This window comes from Ictidomys tridecemlineatus, chromosome 3 (genome assembly GCF_052094955.1).
Source record: "Ictidomys tridecemlineatus isolate mIctTri1 chromosome 3, mIctTri1.hap1, whole genome shotgun sequence".
Lineage (NCBI taxonomy): Eukaryota > Metazoa > Chordata > Mammalia > Rodentia > Sciuridae > Ictidomys > Ictidomys tridecemlineatus.
Window position 1 is genome coordinate 132,784,558 of NC_135479.1, and position 16,721 is coordinate 132,801,278.

Sequence of the window (16,721 nt, forward strand, 5' to 3'; positions counted from 1 at the left end):
TTCCTAGACTTGAAAAAAAATCTGGTCAATTTTCAGCTTACCCCAAATGTAAGATTCCCAAAGAACAGGATTCATGTCTGATTTATTTTTTATTCCCATGTCATCTGTCGGGGACATGGCAAACTCTTCATAAGAATTGCAAGAGTGAGTGAATGACTCGCCTTTGAGGGCTGTCTGGACTCAGCAGTTTCCCAGACAACTGCTCTAGTACCAATTCCTTCAGTCATTAACTCAGCAAATATCCACTGGAAGGGGACATGAGGTTCTATGAATGAAGCATGAACATTCATACTTGAAGACTCACACTTTCTTCATTCATCCATTTGTTCACTCATTTAGTTAATAAATATTTATTGAGCAATACCTATGCTGAATGCATGCAGTAAGTGGAGGCAAGGATTTTAAGAATCAAGGATTTTGACTGGAAATCCCTGGCTCCCAATTTGACTTCACCACTTTATAGCTATGAACTTAGGCAACTTTCTTGATTTCTCTGAGCTCCTGTTTCCTTATCTGCTAAATGAGGAAAATATCAGCATCCATATCCCGAGTTAGCTGTGAGGCGTAAAGGAGAGGAGATTTCACGTGTAAAGGGCTCACTAAATGTTATTCATTAGCTGGAAAGTGTTATCCACTGCTTGGTAAGTGAAACAAAGAGAAATCAGATATCATCTTGCTCTTAAACAATAAACTTATGAAAAGATCAATTGTTAAAATATGAGGTACAGGAGATAGGGGTGTAGCTCAGTGAGGGAGCATTTGCCTAACATGGGGAGGCCCTGGGTTCAATACCCAGAACCAGAAAAAAAAAATTTAAAACATGAGATACAAATAAAAATGCCAGGGGGCTCCAATTAAGATAGAGCTGGCCTGCACTAGGGGAAATCAGGGAAGCCTCCTTTTCTGAGGAGGTTATGCATGAGCAGGTTTGGACATACAGCCACTCAGGGGAGGGGGATTTCAGGAAATGGAAATAGCTCAGTTATAAATACCATATTCTAAACTCCTGAATCACTGGACAATTAATGTGACAGATAAACATAAAGGCAATATACATAAAGGGATAGACTGAGACAATCCTAGGGAAAGGGATTGACTATATCTTGGGGAATACTTTGAAATCTAGGCAGAGAGTTTTGGTACCATTCTATGTGGACCAGGGGTGCTTCTGTGGATTTATGTGCTTCATTCACTAGCTTCACTTTTATTTTCAACTGTGGGAGTCTGAGGACATCTGAATGAGCACTCACCTTTTAAATTTTTAAGTGACTTATTCTTTTATGCTTTGGAAACTTGATCACCTCCCAGCGTGCATTGACACCTATCACTTGAGTGACTAAGTAAAAAGATGACCTGCTGGAGATAAAATCCATTTTAAACTCACATGGGGAGGTTAGATGACTCATCTGTGGTCACTGGTATTGCTAGATGGGGATGTGACTTTCATGGTTTCTGATCCCAAGAGTCTTTCTGTTTTCTGGGGTTCAGGGGATGCAAGCATGCTACAAGAGGGATGTTAAAGCCATGTAACCCGAGTGCCAGAGCACAGACTTTTTATAAAAGGGCCCTCCATCTTGAGGTTGCTTCTGCCACCCCTGGTCACTCACCTTTGCAGCAGTTAAGTGCTATGCAAAATGAAATCAGCTGTAGATATTTTCTTACTCTCCTGGCTTGGGCTATTGGGTACCTTTCTTCTGGCTTTATCCCAGGTTTCTTAAAGGGCTTCAAAAGAAATTGTTATTGACTAAACTCTGAGGTTATTTATAATGGGAATCCAGTCTCTCATTCCTCCTGTCCTCCACGGAAGAGTTGGACTCTTAATCTGAACCTTGGGGAATTGGAGGCCCAGTTTGCTTTATTTAGCTTTTAGGACATTGGATTTTTTTGTGAAGAGCTCAAAGTTTCACTGAAGAGAAAAGTATCCTGTGTCCCAAAGTTCTGATCACTTTAAGTAATTCATCTTCTGCTCCAAATCCTATCCTCGTATTTCCCCCAATTGCATGTTCTTCTTTATTCCTTTCCTTAAGTAGTTACATAAAAGGGCAGTTTGGATAAGAAACAACTTTTGAGCACACCTCAGAGGCAATTTACTTAAGTGTAAATTATTTACATGGAATAATTTAAGTATATTTAATCTAACAATTTATCCAGCTTGTGAGGTCTAAGAGAAAGGCTACGCAACTATGTGTTCTGTATGGCCTAAATCTGGAACATATATCCTTGCACACAATAAGTGACCAGTCATTTTCGTAAAATACTTCAATTAGTAATCATGCAAGTGTGTCTTGATGAAGGACAGAGCTACCTTTGTCATCCATTCCAGGGGTGTTCTTTAGTTTAGATTTGCTTATACATTCCTACTTGCTCTCCATCCCCTTACACACACACATACACACACACAAACACACACACACACACACACACACACATACACACACACATTCAAGCTCCTTAGTTAACTTTTAACCTTTTGCCTCTGTTCTTTTGTGCTAGATATGAGGTGTCCCCCCAGACTCCTGTGTTAACGTAGTAATGTTCAGAGGTAAAGTGACTGGATTGTTAGACCTCATTAATCCATCCTAGTTTGAATGGACTGACTGGGTGGTAAAGGTAGAAGGTGAGGCATGGCTGGACATAGGGGTCGCTGGGAACATGCCCTGGTAGGGTGCATCTTCCCTGAGACTCCTTTCTCTCCCCTCCCTCTCCCCTTCTTGACCCTGACATGAGGGGAGCAGCTTTCCTCTGCTGGCCCTGACCCCCTGTGATGCTCTCATCTTGGGCCCAAAGCAATGGAGTCGGCCTTCTATGGACTGGAACCCCAAACAAACCTTCTGTCCTTTAATTTGTTCTTCTCATGTACTTTAGTCACAGCAGCACAATATCTACATAAAAACAATTGAGTATCTTTTCTTTCTTTCTTTCTTTCTTTTTTTTTGGTACTGGGGATTGAACTCAGGGGCACTAGACCACTGAGCCACATCCCCAGCCCTGTTTTGTATTTTATTTAGAGTCAGGGTGTCACTAAGTTACTTAGCATCTTGCTGTTGCTGAAACTGGATTTGAATTCGTGGTTCTTCTGTCTCAGCCTCCCAGGCTGCTGGGCTTACAGGCCTGTGCCACTGTGCCTGGCTTCAATTGAATATCTTGATTGCAAGGCCCTCAAGAACTTTTGAAAGTTTTATTTTGACATAGATGGTATAAGGCAATATCAAATATATCATATATACTTCTAAAAACTGATCTTCTAAAAACTTCACAGTCATATGGCTTTAGTGAAGGTACTCAGACACCTTGGGTTTGAGTTTCTGCCTCTATGAAATGGAGATAACAATAGTGCCTATCCCTTAGAGAATCAAATAAGATACCCGGTAATAGAACACTCATCCCAGTCCCTCATGTGCTCAATAAATGTTTGTGAAGATGGCAACAGTGATTTTTTTTTTTTTATAGGTTAAAGGAATGGTGTGATGACATAATAAGCTGGAAATCAACTTTTTTTTTTTTGGTAAGAGGTCAGGTATAAAAATTCAATTTTGTTAGCCAGCATTTATTATATATAGACTACACATTTAGTCAAAGCATTTCAAACAGCATGCAACAAAATAATGTCAGCTATCGTTGATTAACATTTGGATTAAGGAAAACACCACTTGTTTCTTGAATCCTTTATACAATCCTTCATGGATAACCTGGCTGATGCTCAAACCTTATCTGTCCTAATCCTTAATTTTCACAACTCTGTTAAATTTTCACAACTCTCTTAGGGAGGCTTCATCACTTATCTTATCTGAGGAGGAGTGTAGTGACTTGCCTTAGTTCTCACCATATAGAATGTGGTTAAGGTTACAGAAATGTTCAGGATCACTGTGCATCTCCCACAGAAGAGCCAGGAGTCAAGTTACTCCTTGGGATTAATTTAAACCACCAGGATCCTTTCGGGGCTATGCTATAAGGGCAATAAGGCAATTACCTGTTCTGATACTAGACTGATCTGGTTTAAATCTTGGCCTTCCTGCTTTCTAACTCTGTGACCTGGGGGCAAATAACACAGTCCTCTGAGCTTAAGATGACCAGTCTTTAAGATAAAACAGTTAACACCTCACTGATTTTTGTAAAGATTAAAAGAGACAGAACTTCCTGTGAGGACAGGAATATAGAGCATTGGGCACTTGGGTGTACCGGGCTATATACAAGTCTGGCTTTGGCTTTGATGACCCTGAGGCTAGGGAGACTTGGCTGTCACAGCCAACTGTGACTCAGAAAGGTGGTGTGTGTGTTGGGGGAGGGTGAATGCCTGAAGAGGGAAAAATCCAAGATAAAGAGAAAGGAGGGCTTGTAGAAATAATATGAGTCTGTGGCTGCCTGGACTATTGGACCTGGGGACTAGCCCATGGAGTGTGGAAAAGAATAAAATGAGAATCAGGAGATCTGAGTTCTAGATTTATGGTTGTTTATTATCATTAACACGACATGATGTCATATCTCTCTCCTCTCCAGACTTCAGTTTATCATCTGAAAAGAAGTGATATCAGGGAATCTGATATCTAGTTTCCTTTCAGTCTTGATAGTGCATTGAAAGTTCCAGGGATCCAAGCTTTTCTTTGCCTTGGAATTGTGGGTATGTCTATTTTGGTTTATAAATGATAATTAATTTGAAATACTTAGTACTTTATATTTTGTAACTAAACAACTATTTTTCCTCAGTTATATTCATACCTTAGGAAATAAATATCATTCTTCCCTCGATTCCATCCTACATCCTTTGTCGCACAATAAACTGGATGAAAATGTCATCTAAATCAGGCAAGAGTCGGCTCTACCAGTAACTCTTGATCACCTTGTAATTCAGTAAGAAAATGTGTTGGATCATAAGATTCCCAATTGTGCTCTTCCTTTAATGGTGAAAATATCTCAGTGATAGACAGCAGAACTCTCATCAAAGCAGAGAGAAAATAGAGAAAAAGCAAGAGGCCATAAAAAAGGAGGAGGTACAAGAAGAGAAGATTCAGGGAAAAAACGGAAGAAGGAACTCATTGTCCTATGGCAAAGCCCCTGAATTAAGTAGTATCCTGTCTTGACTCAGGCAGATGCTTGAAATGACTGTCGAAGGCTATGTGAATGGACCACATTCTCGGTCCTTGCCCTTTCTTTTTCCTATCCCCCTCTCTGTCATATTAGGGTTCAGTGTGTGGTGGTGATGGGTCTTTCCCACTCTTTTATGGGCACTTTGAGAACAAGACCTGGATAACATTCAGGCCTAGTTCTCCCCCTCAGAATCAGAGGTTCAATATCTTGACCATAGTAGGTTCTCAGTTGACATGTGGTTGGATTAGTGAAGAAATCCCCAAGAATATCTTCTAAAATTGGATGTCATAAAACTGGATTTCTCTCTTCTCTGGTTTCATTCTCTTGGTGATGAGAAGACACAAGTGAGACTGTCTGCCAGACAAGACCACTAATCCTTTCAGGAATCAGTCTAAGGACCTGGATAATGGATTTTAGTTACTTATTGAGCAATTTGCATGGGGTCTTCTATGCTTTGAAAAACTCTCACACATTTTTATGCCACGAGGTGGTTAAGCAGGAATTGTTTGTGACTCATGTTTTGCAGAACAGAAGATTGTGGTCTGGGGAAGTTAAGTGGCTTGCTTAAGCTCACCAGTGCAGAGTGGTTGAGCATGGATTTGAAATTTACTGAGGCCTTGGGCCCAGTTCCCAGAGTTCTTACTTTGTACATTTCTGATACCTCCTGATGTCTCAGCCAGCTAAACAGGAATGATACCTGCCCAAGCCCAAGCCAACTGATAATGCAACACTCATAAAATTAAGATAATATGTTATGATGGCCTTGCAATCTGAAGAAAAATCTTCACATCAATATAGTCACTGTTTTGGATGACATGGTTACATAACACCTCTGCCTGTGAAATTGTGTAAGTTACTCAACAGGAGAACTTTGGTCACCTGAGTTGTATACCTTATTAGATATAATCCCATAAAGGGGTGACAAGCCAGGACTTCTGGGCCCTCAGGTCTTTTGGACACTGTCTAATTGACCACTCTGCTGATCCTTCAGGAATGCTTTGAAATTTGCCATGCTTGGTGATGATTTTAAAGGAGCTATTGATTTTTTTTTATGGATTGATTTAACATTGGAGGAAAAAAATGTTTTTATCCTAATTGGAATTATCCCATCAGAGAGCATATGCATACCCTGACAAAGGTATAATAATCATATTTAAAAATTTGGTCAGTTATTTTTTTTAATTGAACAAAAACTAGAACTCCATAGAAATCAGCATAAGAGAATAGTAGCTCACTGTGAATATTCTTTTACCTAGTATATAAGTGCTTACTTTCTGCCACATACTTTTAAGCACTAGAGATGGAAGAGTTGAATGAAGAAAAGATATAGAATCTCAGAGCTTATAGAAGTCATATTTTCATGGAAGGAAACAAAAGAAGAACATAACATGGGTTGTACATTCTGTGCCTAAGAATGCATTGCGGGGTGGGGGCTGGGACTGGGGCTCAGCCATAGAACACTCACCTAGCACATGTGAGGTTCTGGGTTCGATCCTCAGCACCCCATTAAAAATAAATAAATAAAATAAACGTATTGTGTCCAAAAAGGGAAAAAAAAAATGAGAGAGAGAGAGAATACATTAGGGGAAGGGAGATAGATAGCCATGGGGACCAAGAGTGTGCTCCTTAGATGTGAACATGGAGTGCACCTGTGGCCATCTGGGTGAAGAGTGTTCCAGAGAGAGAACATTATTTGAAAAAAGGCTTGTCATGGGAGTATGCTTGGGTGTCCTGAGAACACCAAGGAGACCAGGGTGACTGGAGCTGAATGTGAAATGAGGCCCAAATGTCAGCAAGAGAACCTGTCAGGCCAGGGAGGGCCTGGATGGGACTGTGGCTGTGAGTCTGGGTGAACTGGGGAATCACGGGGAAGATGATGAGCAGAAGTGTCACATGATCTACAAATTTTAAAAGAACGACCATGGCTGCTTCTCTGGGGAGAATAGACTTGGAGGGGAAGTGAGGTATAATGGGGAGAAGGGAAATGGTTTAATAGGCTCTTCAGAGTTGAAGACTAAAACAACTGTGTTTGACCCATAATAGTCTACCCCTGTTGGGCCCAAATAAACTGGGCCAAGTTTAGGGACAACTTTTTTAAAATGTTTTTTTAGTTATACGTGGACACAATATCTTTGTTTATTTATTTTTATGTGGTGCTGAGGATCGAAACCAGTGCCTCATGTGTGTGAGGCAAGCACTCTGCCATTGAGCTACAACCCCAGCCCTAGTGATAACTTTTAAATCCCTGAACTGTGAGAGAGTAAGTTCAAGAAAATTTAAACTATTTCAACTTTTGTGACCATTTCTACCTCTCTAGGGTAGTTCAAATAAATACCACCTTTGACGGCATAAAGGCAATGTTTTCTTTCACTGTGGAAAATAAAGTAACATTTTATATCGCTACTCTTAGTTATTATGTGATTTGAATCATGTATGAGCTGAATAATTTATCCAATTCCTAAATGTTAAAAGAAGCAAGGAGGGGAGAACCCAAGGACTCTATGCAAATTGCTGGTAGAGTACATTACAATCAAAAAGGTTAACTATCTCTCAGAAACATCAATGTTATCATCTTAACATTACAAAGAGGCATAGGTTGCTAGGCTTGGAAGAGATGCCACTTTGTAGATGGAGAAACTGAGGCCTAGAAGGGAGGTAACTGCTCAAGTTCCAGGAAAATTACTGAGTTCCCACCAGAGCTTGATTCTCAGTTCAGCATTTTGCTTCCTTTGTCAAAAGGTTTTCTCACAAATGAACTTTGTTTCTTTTTCTTATGCACTAAAGAGTTTCAAGTCTAACATGTAGAGTTGCTGGCATTAAGAACCCTGTCTTCTCCATCCAGTTACCACCAAAATAAGAACGGACCCCATCCATGCCAACCTGGGCTCCCCATCTTGCTCACTGTCCCCTCCCTCCGGCCTTCCACAGCTCATTAGAACTGTAATTCTGCATCAACTGCTCTTCCAATGGGACTCTGCTGGGACTTGTATCCCCTTGCTCCCTAAAGAGGGAAAAGATAAGTAGACAGCATCCGGTAGTTCTGATGGCTCAGGAGAACCCCAAGACCTTAAAGCCTTTGTTCCTTCATTAAAAGGATTTGGTTCTCAGGTCTTGGAATTTCAAAAGGTGGCTTTGTTCCTGTTACTTTATATTTTCTCATGCATTTAGTTTCTGAGGCAGGAGCACAGTAGAAATTTGAATGTCAAAAGATGCATAGGATTCATTCATATTTATAACCTGACTCTTAAGAAAAAAGAGTGAAAACAAGGATCGACTCCCTGGGAAAGGCACTGGAGAGCTAGACCCAGCTCTAGAACCCAGTAGCCTTGTCACCATCACCAAGGCCATTTTCCTTCAAGCCTTCACTTCTCACCTGTGAAGTGAAGGGATGAGGAGGTTGGGGCTCCCTTGCCAGGACTGATGGGGAGTCTCAAGGATTCATTCACATCCTTCCCACATGTGAAGGCACCTTTATGCAGGCCTGTCCGGCCCCACGATCCCAGCATCCTTCTCCACAGTCTTAAATTCTGTGACTCTAACCATGCAGTTAGACAGGAGGAATAGCTTCTAATGTTCCATAGCACAGTAGAGTAACTATGGCTGACAACATTTGTATATTTCAAAATAGGTAGAAGAGAGGATTTTTAAAATATTCCCAACCCAAAGAAATGACAAATGTTGGAGGTGATGGATATGCCAATTACCCTGGTAAGATCATTAAACATTGTGTACATGCATGGGAATGTCACATTGCGCTCCATATATATATATATGTACAATTACTGTCAAATAAAAATGTTAAAAAGTCTTCTATTCTTATTCAAGCAAATATATACTTACTGAGAGCGTCTGCCATGCTCACTGTCTGCTCTGGTGGGCACTGGGCACTGCGAAGCAAGCAAGAAAGAAACAGAAGACATTATTTCTTAGTTCAAGGAAAACCAATTGGAAGAGAGACCTGTTTGCATTAGTGCAGAGATTGCATAATAGATATATTTTTGAAGAAATGCTGTTTTGGTGTCCATGCGCTTTTAGGAATTCCAAATAAACCCACAAAACACTGCTTAGGGAAGTGCTGGGAGGAATGCTTTAATTAATCCACCGAAATGCTTTGAAATGGCAAATCAAGGGCCTCTTTGTAAATGGGGGGATCAGTGACTTGGGAAACAATTGATTCTCTTAAATGTTTGAAACATTTTTGTCATAGTTTCACAATATTAATTTGTCCTATTATAGAAGAGGGAAAAAGGCCTAGAGACTTTCCAAAGGATCACATTTTCAGAATGATTGGAATCTAAAATCTGAACGAAAAGCAGAATTCCCTCTGCCTGAAATGCTTTGTTACTCATTGCATGTCAAAATTTTAGCCATCTTTGAAGGTTGAGCTCAAATATGACCTCATTTATAATAATGATTCCCTCCTGTAAGTCTGTGTGACTGACCATCTGTCTGCCTTAGCGCCCTCGGCACCTCTTTCCTTGCATTATAGAAGTTTGTATACTTGCCATCTTTTGCCCTGGTCTGGGCTCCCTGAGGTCAAGATCATGTCGAATTCACTTGCATCCTATGCCCTTTAAGTATCAGAGTTCTGCACCATGTTAAGTCAGTTAGTATATAGGTTCAGTTTTTCTAATGGAGACCCAAAATTATAATGCCTGAAACAAGTTAGAGATTTTTTTCTTGCTTACATTAAAAAAAACCAAAACTATAGAGAGACTAGGGTTAGTTGAGTAGCTCTAAAGTGCTGGTCTCCTCCATCTCAGCTAATGCCAGTCTCCTTTACTAGACGATTAGAGCAGTACCTGTGTTGTCTTACTCACCATTGTCTGTCACATCTGTCACACAACCGGACGGAGGATATGGATGCTGTGAGCTGTCAAGTGAGAAAGTCCTTGTAAACTGCTCCCGGTAATTATTATTTAAAAATAAGATGAGGATATAAAACAGAACAGAAAGCAGGTGAAGGAAGTGGCAGTGAATCCTACCAGTCACCAAGGGGGAACTGAATTTGATTCTAAGCTTCTTGGAAACCAAGCAGAAAAAGAGAACAGTTTGGGTTACTGAAATTATTTTTTTTTCTAAAAAAACAAAACTTGTGAAGTCCTTTGCAAAAGACAACTTCTTTTCTTGGGGTTTTATTTAAATGAAAATATTGTTCGCTCCCAGGTTATGTTTAAGAATAATGAGATCTCTCCTAACTTGAGAGAGGAAAAAAGAAAGGAAAAATGCAACCTCTTCCTGTCTCTGGCAAGTGGTCTACCTACCTTCATAGACCACCTGCCCCTCTCTCCACGTCCCCCGCACTCCCATGCAGGCTTTGGTTCTCTGCTTCTCACTTTTACTCTCACTATTCTACCAGAGCGGCCGTAGTGAAAGTCTATAGTCAATGTGTCCTGCATCTACCTCTGCCTTAGTCTTCATTGTGCTAGACATTTCTTTACCAGCCAATACACCTGACTTTGATCAGTTCATACCCCTTGATTCTGTGGTACTCACGTCTAATGGTTTTCTTCCTATGTTCCTAGATGCTCTTCCTCATTCTCTTTAAAGGCTGCTTGAGCTCTAATCTTCTATCAGTGTTGGCATTCCTCTGTTTTTAATTTTCTTCTTTGACCCTTTCTTTCTTTTAATTCTCTGGTAATGTCTCTCTCTTTCTCTCTCTCTCTCTCTCTCTCTCTCTCTCTCTCTCTCTCTAGGAAATGTTATCTATTCCTATGGCTTTAATTTATTCTCTGAATTCTGATAATGCCCAGTTTGGGATCTTTAGACTGGATTATTTACCTGAATTTTAAATTCATATATTTAAGCTCCTCCTAGATATACTATACAGAACCCTGAATTCTACATGCCTCAAGTATTTTCCCCTCTCCTAACACTTTTATTCCCGTGATCCTCATGTCAGTGAAGGACTCTAGCTTCTACCCAAAAGGCTGGAATCTTGACATTTTTAATTCTCCTTTGCTCTGAAACCTATCCCCTAAGGCTTTATCACTGAGTCCTATTAACTCTACTTTCTAAATATCTCTAAAATCAGTCTGCTACTCCCTATTCTCAAATTTCACTACCTGAGTGTGGGCCCTTAGATTTCTACCACAGCTCTTAGCTGGGCCCCCTGCCCCAGGCTGGCCTTTCTTCAAGTTGATTTTCCACAAAGCAGTCCAGGTGGTTGGTCAGTTGGTCTACCTGTCTGTCTATTCATCTTTCTCCCTCTCTCTCTTTTTCTCTTTTCTCTCTCTCTCTCTCTCTCTCTCTCTCTCTCTCTCTCTCTCTCTCTCTCTCTCTCTCCTCTTCTCTTTCCTTCTCTTTTGGTGGTACTGGGAATTGAACACAGTGCCTTGTGCATTCTAGGCAAATACTCTATCACTGAGCTACATACCCAACCCTTTTAATTTTGAGAGATAGTCTCACTGAGTTGCCCAGGTTAGCCTTCAACTTGTCATCCTCCTGCTTCAGCCTCCTCAGGAGCTGAGATACAGCTGGAGCCTCTGTGTGGGCCCAAGTGGTTATTTATAAAGCAATACTCTGGACTTGTATTGTCCTGCTGAAAACTTAACAGTGGCTCTCCATGACAGTCAGAATAAAGTTCTGACTCCATAATGAGACTTAGCGGCCCTGTCTGACCTAGCTCCTACCTATCTTCCAGCCTTATCTCATTCTTCCCCCCAAATCCTGCTCCAAAATACTATACACCCTCCCATGAGCAGCTTCTGCTCTTGGTGGCACCTGGCTCTCTCCTGCCTCAGTGTCATTGTAAGTGCTCTCCCTATCCATCCACACTTCTCCTGGGTTACTCTAATGACCTTTCCACTCTCACTTGAGAAATACTACAAATATGTAATTTAACAAATATAGACTGAACACCCACGCCTCAATCACAGGCATTTGTGGCACAACAACAAGCAAAAAATACGTGGTCTGCCCCCCATGGCCCTTGTCAAATGGGACTTCCTTGTCTTCTCATGGAACTCCATCTGTATCTCACAGGGCACTGTCTCCAGTTTTTTTTCAGTGAGTTTTAAATCAGGGTCTAAATGGAGGTCAACAGACTTTTCCCATAAAGAGACAGATGACAGATGGTAAATATTTGGCTTTTCAAGACATACAGTCTCTGTCAGAATTACTCAGCTCTGTGGTTGTAGAGAGAAAGCAGACACAGATGATATGTCAATGAATTGGCATGGCCGTGTGCCGATAAAATTTTATTTACAATAACACCTGGTGCGCCAGGTTTGGCCTACTGGTCACAGTTTGCTGACCCTGCACCTAGGCATCTACCCTAGGATCTTCTTTTGTATTGACAGTACTGGCATTGCATTTGATCTTGAAGCTTACCAATAAGGATTCGTTGGCTAAATAAGTGAAAGGTAAAGGAACACAATATTCTATTCTTCTCCCTCTGTGGTCATGACTCCTTGGTCAATATGTGCTACACATTCATTCTGTACAGCCAGTGAAGACTGCTCCTCCTACCTGGTAGGATGGTTTTCATTTAAACATCTGTATAAGCAAATACTGTATCACAAATCTGGATTTCTTTGGTGGTAGAGTTTTAAATCCTTTGTCATTACCCCCAATCATTCCCTACAACACAATGTATGCTCTCTTCCTAATTATGATTGCTAAGCTCTTTATTATCTGGATATGATTCATGTGCTTATTACAGATTTCAGTTATTTCATTTGTGTGTGTATAGATTTCCAGGCAAACCACAGAGATATTGCAGGTTTGGTTCCAGGCTACCACGACAAAATCAATATTGGAATAAAGCAAGTCACATGAGTTTTTTGGTTTCCCAGGACATATAAAAATTATGTTTACGTTGTACTATAATCTATTAAGTGTACAATAGCACATCATCATTATGTCACGTCTAAAAATGTACATACCTTAGTTAAAAATACTTTACTAGTAAAAAATGCTAATGATCATCTGCACCCTTGTAAATCATAACTATTTTGCTGGTGGAGGGTCTTGCCTTCATATTGATGACTGCATCCATCACCTGTGGCAATTTCTGAAAATAAGATAAAATCAAGTGATTCTTCCTTTCATAAAAGATTTCCCTACAGCGTGCGATGTTGTTCATAGCACGTTTCAACAATGTTCACAGCATCTTCGCCCTTTTTTTCTGCTCATCCATATGAAGCAATTCCGTGCTGTTAAAAGTGTTTTTATTGTTATTATGAGATCACAGCATTTCAATCACACCTTCAGGCTCCACTTCTAATTTGCATTCTCCTGCCATTTCTACCACAGCTGCAGTTACTTCCTTCTGTGAAGTCCCAAACTACTCAAATCCATCCACATAGACAGGAATGGAATGGACTTTTTCCAAACTCCAGTTAATGTTTGTTTATTTATTTATTTATTCCCACCTCCTATGCATCACAAATGTTCTTAGTGGAATCAAGAATGGGAAATCCTTATTTATTTATTTATTTATTTTTTATTGGTTGTTCAAAACATTACAAAGCTCTTGACATATCATATTTCATACATTAGATTCAAGTGGGTTATGAACTCCCATTTTTACCCCAAATACAGATTGCAGAATCACATCGGTTACACATCCACATTTTTACATAATGCCATATTAGTAACTGTTGTATTCTGCTACCTTTCCTATCCTCAACTATCCCCCCTCCCCTCCCCTCCCATCTTCTCTCTCTACCCCATCTACTGTAATTCATTTCTCTCCTTGTTTATTTTCCCATTCCCCTCACAACCTCTTATATGTAATTTTGTATAACAATCAGGGTCTCCCTCCATTTCTATGCAATTTCCCTTTTCTCTCCCTTTTCCTCCATCTCATGTCTCTGTTTAATGTTAATCTTTTCTACCTGCTCTTCCTCCCTACTCTGTTCTTAGTTGCTCTCATTATATCAAAGAAGACATTTGGTATTTGTTTTTTAGGGATTGGCTAGCTTCACTAAGCATAATCTGCTCTAGTGCCATCCATTTCCGTGCAAATTCCATGATTTTGTCATTTTTTAGTGCTGCGTAATACTTCATGGTATATAAATGCCACATTTTTTTTATCCATTCATCTATTGAAGGGCATCTGGGTTGGTTCCACAGTCTAGCAATTGTGAATTGTGCTGCTATGAACATCGATGTGGTAGTATCCCTGTAGTATGCTCTTTTAAGGTCTTCAGGAATAGTCCAAGAAGGGCAATAGCTGGGTCAAATGGTAGTTCCCTTCCCAGCTTTCCCAGGAATCTCCATACTGCTTTCCAAATTGGCCGCACCAGTTTGCAGTCCCACCAGCAATGTACAAGAGTACCCTTTTCCCCACATCCTCGCCAGCACTTGTTGTTGTGTGACTTCATAGTGGCTGCCAATCTTACTGGAGTGAGATGGTATCTTAGGGTGGTTTTGATTTGCATTTCTCTGACTGCTAGAGATGGTGAGCATTTTTTCATGTTCTTGTTGATTGATTGTGTGTCCTCCTCTGAGAAGTGTCTGTTCAGGTCCTTGGCCCATTTATTGATTGGGTAATTTGTTATTTTATGGTCTAATTTTTTGAGTTCTTTGTATACTCTGGATATTAGGGCTCTATCTGAAGTGTGAGGAGTAAACATTTGTTCCCATGATGTAGGCTCCCTATTGGGAAATCCTTTCTAGAATATTTTCCATTAATTTATCCAGCTGCATCAGAGATGCCTATAGCTTTTGTAGCTATATAGTCTTACAAAATGTATATCTTAAATAATAAGACTTGAAAATCAGAATTACTCCTTGGGCTACAGAATGGATATTGTGTTAGCAGGCATGAAAACAACATTAATCCCCCTGTACGTCACCAACAGAGCTCTTGGGTAACTGGGTGAATTGTCAATGAGTAGTAATATTTTGAAAGGAATCCTTTTTATTTTTCCATCTGAGCAATAGTTCTCTACAACAGATTTCAAATACTTATATACTATAAACAAATGTCTTTATTTCTCTTTATTGTTCTATTTACAGAGCATAGGCAGAGTAGCTTTACTCTAATTCTTAAGGGTTCTAGGATTTTCAATGACTGAGCATTGGCTTTAACATTACATCCCCAGCTGCACTAGCCCCTATCAAGGAGGTAAGCCTAATTTTTGAAGCTTCAAAGCCAGACACTGCCTTCTCTTCTCTAGCTACAGAAGTCCAACGTAAGGCTGGACTTTAGCAATCCCCTTCCTCAATTCTCTCAGCTCAGCTTCCAAGTCAGCACTTGCTGCTTGCCCCTCACCTTCAAGCTGTGGAGAGTTTGTTTCCTTAAACCTCATGAACCAACCTCTGCTAGCTTCATACATTTCTTCTGCAACTTCTCGCCTCTCTCAGCCTTCATGGAATTGAGGAGAGTGGGGGCCTTGCTCTGGATTAGGCTTTGGCTTAATGGAATGTGGTGGCTGTTGATTTTCCATCCAAACCACTAAAACTTTCTTCAAATCAGCAATGAGTCTGTTTCACTCTATTATCATTCATGTGTTTCCTGGGGTGACACTTTTTATTTCCTTCAAAAACTTTCCTTTGCCTTTACAACTTGTCTAACTGGCATAAGCAGCCCAGCTTTGGGTCCATCCTGGCTTTGACAGGTCTTCCTTCTAAGCATAATCATTTGTGATTTTTAAAATTTAAGGTGAGGCCTATGCAACTCTTCCCTTTCACTTCAACACTTATGGGCCATTTTAAGGCTATTCATTGGCCTAATATAAATATTGTTGAGTTTTAGGAAAAGGGGCAGCTCAAGAAGCTGGGGAGGGAGGTACAGCCAGTTGGTGGCAGTTGGGACACACACATTTATCAATTAAGTTTGCACTTTTATGGGTGCAGTTTATGGCACTGCAAATATTTACAATAGCAACATCAAAGATTGCTGGTCACAGGTCACCATAACATATATAATAACTATGAACAAGTTTGATATATTGAGAGAATCACTAGAAGGTGACAGAGACACAAAGTGAGAATGTACTCTTGGACACATGGTGCTGATAGATATGTTCAGTGCAGGGTACCACAAATTTCTAATTTGTAAGCAACGCAAGATCTGAGAAGCACCATAAGGTGAAGGGTTATAAAAAAAGGAACACCTATAGTAATTCCTTTGTTCCATAAATATTTATTCAAACTTAACCTTAAAATCTTTCTAAAACACATGGGATATTTAGAGAAAATTGTCAATTAAATTAACATATAAGGGCTGGAGGTGTGGCTCAAGCAGTAGCACGCTCGCCTGGCATGCGTGCAGCCCGGGTTCGATCCTCAGCACCACATACAAACAAAGATGTTGTGTCCGCCGAGCACTAAAAAATAAATATTAAAAATTCTCTCTCTCTCTTTCTCTCTCTCTCTCTCAAAAAAATTAACATATAAAACACTTATCATGAATAGGGCACTGGGAGAGGATTCAGGGTGCAGTAAAGACAAAGATAACTCAGATAAGGTATTGTCACTAAGGGGCTTACATTGTAGAAAAGTGAGAACGTGAATAAGTGATTATAACATATTGATGAAAGTTGAAATTACTTGGTGGGGGAGGAATCAGCACAATGTTCTAGAACTTTCATAGGAAGTAAAAATTATCTTCAGCCAAAGAGATCAAAGAAGTCTCTGAGGGAAGAGAATTTGACCTAGAAATTGAAAGGTAGGTATCTGGAATA

The 16,721-nt window shown here is 40.1% G+C and overlaps 1 protein-coding gene across 38 annotated transcripts in view; it reads left to right on the forward strand.

Annotated features, from left to right (window-relative positions):
• LOC144376351 (uncharacterized) overlaps positions 1–16,721 on the forward strand; it is a 222,917-nt gene that overhangs the window by 28,432 nt on the left and 177,764 nt on the right. The window lies entirely within an intron of this gene.